Here is a 6,850-nt window from a genome sequence, read left to right as displayed (position 1 = left end):
GTGAGGAAGTGTGTTTATTTTTAAAAAAAAATTAAAAATTCAATGGCAAAATAGTCTTTTTAGGTAAGACAGGGACCAAATGCGTAACAAAAACAAACAATAAGACCTTCCGAATTAGAAACCAAATGCACAAACTACCCTAAACCATAGGGACTATTCGTGTAATTTATTGTATGGCTTATAATCTTTAAGCCTTAATCCCTAAGACATACATTAAAATTTTGAAAGTTTTGAGAGTATGCTTAGGGAAATCTTTTTGATGTTTTTGAAACCTAAAATATTTGACTAGGATAATATTTATCTTATTTTTCTAAATTTTCAAAAAATTTCAACTTTTTTATCCCTTACTTATTTAAACTTTCAAACACCGAGTTTGCCTTAAAAACAACGGTTTCCGTTCCCGTCTCCATCGAAATCCTTTCTCGCTCGTGTATCTCTCAAAACTCTAAACATATATCTCCACTTTTGCTCATATGCTCTCCTCTCTTCTCGCTCAATAATCAAGATTTGGTGGTGTTTATAACCTAGCTCTCGAGATCGGGATTTCAAATGACGAAGACTGTGGGACTTTATTTACTAGCATGGTGTATGATTGTGGGGTAATTGGATTTCCCCTCAAATTAGTAACGAATAATATGCTTACAGCCTATTTTGAATTTGACATGCTCAAATTAGTGTTGTTAAACAAGTACTCCAAGTGTTTGATGAAAAGCCCAACTGAAACAATGACTCGTCTTTAAATTACTGGAATCATGTTTGTAATATGTGTCTTCTATTAGATTATTTAAAAATCTCAAATCATGTTTGTTTTACGTTTCCTCTTTTGGATATTTATGCTTTATATATGTTGTTTTTGTTGTAATTTTTATTCCCTTTGCACTCTTTTAATTACATGAATGGCAATTAGGACATTCACGCAATATATTATGATGTCTTATTATACAGTTCAAATAAATATCTTTTACCTATGTTTGTTTTATTAAATATGCATTCTTTTTAAGTACAAGTTTTCCAGCTTCTTATATGAAATGCATAATTCATATTTTATTTTATTTTGATTGTAGTAAATTATCTCTAGCCTTACATTCTTTGTTCAATGTTAAATGCCAGGTGCAGTCTATTTTTTTAGGTGTCATGAATCCCCTTGATGGTTATGTTTGTGTTTTCTCGGTTCATATTTAGTTTTTTAATATTTTAATTCACATTTATTTCAAATCACAATTTTGTAGTGTGAAATAAACACAAATCACCCTAACTTTGATGTACCAATATTTTCTCAAGGTAATACCAACCCTTTATACAGATGATAATGGATCCAATATTTAATGAAATCGGGTTTTAATATTTTTGTCCTCTTTGAATCCCATTTTAGGCAGCCTAATGTACTTTTGTACTTAATTAACATGAGATTTCCTTTTTTGTTTATTTTATATAGTTTTCAATAATAGTGTCCTTCAATGGTGTAAAAACCAACAGAATGAAATGCAAAAGTGGAAAATAAAAAATTAAAAAAAACCATTTAGTGGGTGTTTGGGATTTCATCTAAAAACTCTTTTTTAACTTATTGACCTTTTGAAGACAGTAAGTTCAAAAAAATGTTTGGATACCTAAAAGAACTTTTTAAACAACTTTTGGTTTAATCTTTGAAAATGAGTTTTGAAGAAGTTACAATTTATAACTTATTGGAATGACTTATGATTTATTAGAATAAAAACAAGCAAAAGTCAATAAGTTAGTCAAACACTTTTTATTGACTTATTGATTTTTGCTACTAAAAAGCTAATCCAAATATATTTTTTTTTAATCTTATTTTCCTACTTCCATAAGTCAATAAGTTCTTTTTGGTAAAAGTCATTTTTATCTTCAAAATGAAATCTCAAACACCCGCTTATACAAACTACAAGAGATAAAGCAAACAAGAAACAATGTTATTAATTAAGAAAATAAACTTTGAAGTTCTCATCCGGGGATTAATTTTTTCTTATAGTTTTTCCTTTTTAATGTATTTGTATATGTTTTAGTTAGATTACTATTTTTTTGAAACGGCAAATATACTATGAGAAAATGACTTATATGGGTAACTATGTTTCAAAATTGATCGAAAAACACCATTCAAGTTTGGTGTGTCCAAAAAACATCATCCAAGTAAAACATTTGTACAAAAAACACCAACGAAGTATATTCTTTGTTCAAATTTGACCTTATGGTAATCGGCAATTACCGGTAAAAAATAATTAAAGGAAAAAATAAACAAGAGGAAATGACTCAAAGGGGTAACTAAGGGTACGTTTGGTTGGCAGGAAAGGAATGGAATTCGAGGGAAAATGATTCCAATTCCCTCGAATTCATGCGTTTGGTTGGACTTAGAAGAGGGAAAATGATTCCTAAATGAAATAAACTTTCCACCATATGGAGGAAAGTGAATTCCTTCCAAAGTTGGATGGAAAACATTCCTTCTCATCAAGGAAAGTGACAGATTACAAAAATACCCCTTGTATTTGTCAAAAAACCCACCACCACTACCACTACAATCATTGACCACCACCACCAACGACACTCCCACCACCACCATCACCACCACCGCTGCCGCCCCACCGTCCACCACCACCACCGCTACCGCCACGACCACAACCACTACCACCGCCGCCACTGCCACCGATCACCACTCGCTGCCACCACCACCCACCATCACCACCACCGCCGCCTCCCACCGTCACTGCCTGCGACGTCACCCCCACTACCATCATCTTCGTTACCACCTTTGTCGCTGCTACCGACCACCACCACCACTAACACCCACCACCATCGCCACCATTGTTGCTACCACCACCACTACCAATGTCATCACCCATCAACACCGCTGCCACCACCACCACCACAAATAAAACTACCACCACCACCATTACCAGCGCTGCCACCATCACCGCCACCCACCATTGTCGTCGCCCCCACCACCACTGTCACCACCGCCAAAATTTTACTATTTTTATAATTTTCATAATGTATTTTTACATATAAGTTAGAAAACAAGGTAAATTTAAGCAAAACAGGAAAAGGGTAATTATGTCATTTTATATGAATTCCAATTCCATTTCCTGCGGACCAAACAGATTCTGGAATTAATTTCAATTCCATTTCCTGCCAACCAAACAACATATGGAATTGGATTCAAATTCCTCACAGATTCATTTTTCAATTCCAATTCAAATTCCTTCAGCAACATTCTGCGAACCAAACAACGCCTAAGTTTCAAAATCGTTCAAAAAACACTATCCAAGTTTGGTATGTTCAAAAAACACCATCCAAATAAACTTTTTGTACAAAAAACACCAACAAATTATATGTTTTGTTCAAATATTAGTCATCGGTAACTGGCTCTTATAAGTTAAATGATGAGTTGGTTTGACTATTATAACATGACATAATAATTATTGACAAAACAATAAATGATATATTCCTCCTTTAAAAATTGATTTAGGGTTTCTTCATGAACGAATGACTTCTTCTTCTCCTATGATTGCTTTTCTTCTTCTAAAGTGATGATCTCGAACTCAAGTCCAAAATCCTAATTCTTAACTTAAGGCAAAAAGGGCTCCTTTACCTCTGTCTCAGTGGGCCTCCCTCCCTTTAAGGCCCAAATCTGTGACAACCTTCAATTTTCGGTCAAGTCAAAGTCAAATAAAGTCGAGAAGTCAAACTGCTCAACTCCGTTAACCCTTGTATATTAGGGTTTACAACATGTTAGCTACGGTACAACTCGCTATTTTAATAAGAAATTATCACTTGGAAAGTTCGTATGATCGAAATTCTTAAACTCTTCGGGTGTGTGTAAGGCTCTTAAACATGGCTTAATGTAGTTTACAAACCTTGCCTTACGAAGTTAAACACTTACAAAGGTCGCAAACAAAGTCTCTCTCAATCTCTCTTTATAAACCTCTCTCTATCTAAAATATCTCCCAAATCTCTCCAAGTATGTGAAATCTCTCCCAAATCTCTCCAAGTATGTGAAATCTCTCCCAAATCTCTCCAAGTATGTGAAATTTCTCCCAAATCTCTCTAAGTATGTGAAATCTCTCTAAGTATGTGAAATCTCTCCAAATATGTGAAATCTCTCCCAAATCTCTCTCAACTTTTTTATAATCACTCGGGGCATCCCGACCCTTGATTTAGTAAAAAAACCGCTCGAAAATGGAAGTTTATGCCAAAAACAGCCATTTAGGGCCGAACCCTCTTAGAGCCGAATCCTGTAAGAACCGAAGCCTCCTGGACCGAACTGCTCTGCTGAACCAAACCCAATGAAGAACCGAACCCGAACTTCGGAGGACCGAAGGTCCCTTCGGACCGAACCTCCTCTTTCGCCCCATTTCGCTTTTGGGTCCTTACTCGACTAGCTTCGCCTTCGGTTCTGGCTGCTGGGACCGAACCTTCGACCCAATCCGAGAAGCTTCACATATTTCCATTTTTCACCCGGTTTTCGACCACGACTCTGTTTTAAGCCCGTTTTTTATTATTTTCACGTGGGACTTTCACCCAAACTCATATTTTGACATATAAAACACTATATAATCAAAATTTAAACACATTTTTAGGGAAATCTTTATTTAAGAATAAAATCTAGTGGGTGCGATTTTGAGGTGGAGTGTTGACTTTACTTTTGAGTTATGACACAAGCAACCTACCACACCCACTCCAGTGCCATACTCAGTCACTATTCCTCCATACTTAGTCAACTAGTTGTCCTTTCACATTATTTCACCATCCCATAATCAGATCAAAGGGTAGGAAATCTTCACTTCACTTCCCATATTATTCACTCTTTCCTAAGAAGAATCAAACCCATTTCTGTTTCACTTTCTCTCTCTAAAACTCGAAATTGAAGGCTATTCTTGAGCATTTCCTTCCAAGTTTGGTAAGTAACTTCATCCTACACTTGAGTATCTTACATCCTTGCACTCGAATTACAGATTCCTTACACAAATATTGTTATATTTGTTCATAGGATCTTCGAATCTTCAAGCACCTCCCAAGTGTTCTTGACTTGGAAACTCCTTTTCTTCATCATCCATCTTCTAAAATCACTCAAGGTGAGTTCATACCCCTACATTTTCATGTTTTCTTCAAGTTTTAGGGGGGGGGGGATACAAGTTAAATCACCATATTATAACTTAGTGGGTGTTTGGGATTTCATCTAAAAGCTCTGTTTTAACTTATTGACTTCTTGAAGACAATAAGTTAAAAAAAAGTGTTTGGATACTTAAAAGAACTTTTAAAACAACTTTGGTTTAGCCTTTGAAAATGAGTTTTGAAGAAGTTACAATTTATAACTTCTTGGAATGACTTATGACTTATTAAAATAAAAAACAAGCAAAAATCAATAAGTTAGTCAAACACTTTTTAACTTATTGATTTATTGACTTTTGCTACTAAAAAGTTAATCCAAATATTTTTTTTAAAATCTCATTTTCCTACTTTCATAAGTCAATAAGTCCTTTTGGTAAAAGTCATTTTTATCTTTAAAATGAAATCTCAAACATCCGCTTATACAAACTACAAGAGATAAAGCAAACAAGAAACAATGTTATTAATTAAGAAAATAAACTTTGAAGTTCTCATGTGGGGATTAATTTTTTCTTATAGGTTTTCCTTTTTAATGTATTTGTATATGTTTTAGTTATTATTTTTTAGATTACTATTTTTTTTAAAAGGAAAATATACTATTAACTTGAAAAATTATGTACGAATTTTATATTATTAATATATAAATATTTTATTTTTATTTCAATTTTTTGGATATTTCAATTTTTGCCACATGGGATTATAATGTGTATTTATACATGTGGATGTTGGATGAGCAATAGTCATAATAAAAAATGTTTTTGTCTACAATTTGTTTATGGCCACACTTATTTGAAATAATATTTAATTACAACAATATTTTTTCCATATTTTTCTTAAATTGATGTGACTAAAAAAACTCGTTAAACAATATTTTATGTGACTAAATAATAGCTACGGGCACAATAATAATAAACTCAGGTGGTCGTTGGATGAACGATAGTCACAATCAAAAAAACAATTTTGTGTCTACTTTTGCCACATTTTTGATAAATGATGTGACTAAAAACTCAATAAATAATAGTCACGAGTACACTAACAATAAACTTATGTGGTCATTGCATGAACAATATTCACAACCAAAAAACGCATGTGTTTCTACAAATCGTTTATAGTCGCACCTATTCGACATAATTTTTTATTACAACAACCCATCTACCATGTTTTTCTCAAATCAATGTGACTAAAGACTTTATAATCAATCTTTTATGTAACTGAATAATAGCCACAACCGCACTAACAATAAACTCATGTGGTCGTTGGATGAGCAATAGTCACAATCAAAAAACGTTTGTCTACAAATTGTTTATGGCCACACCTGTTCAACATAATGTTTGATTATAACAACCCTTTTACCAGGCTTTTCTTAAATCGATTTGACTAAAAACCCAATAAACAATCTTGTATGTGACTAAATAATAGCTATAGCCACACTAACAATAAGCTTATATGGCGGTTGTATAAGCAAAAGTCACAATCAATAAATGCTTGTGTGTCTAGAAAACGACTATAGCCACACTTAATGGACGAAATCCTTGATCACAACTAGAAATGTGGGTACCCTTTAGCCACACTTTTATGATACAATCACACTTTTCTAGTTGCTATGACCATTGAATTTTAATGTGGCCGTATGATACCTAATAATACACGACCTTTGGTTACACTTCACCTATAAAAATAACATGTGTAACGCCCAATTCTGGTATGTATTTTCACTTCTAAAATTTGAGAT

This window comes from Lactuca saligna, chromosome 1, assembly GCF_052625555.1.
Source record: "Lactuca saligna cultivar CGN05327 chromosome 1, ASM5262555v1, whole genome shotgun sequence".
NCBI lineage: Eukaryota > Viridiplantae > Streptophyta > Magnoliopsida > Asterales > Asteraceae > Lactuca > Lactuca saligna.
Note: the sequence above shows the minus strand (reverse complement) of the source record.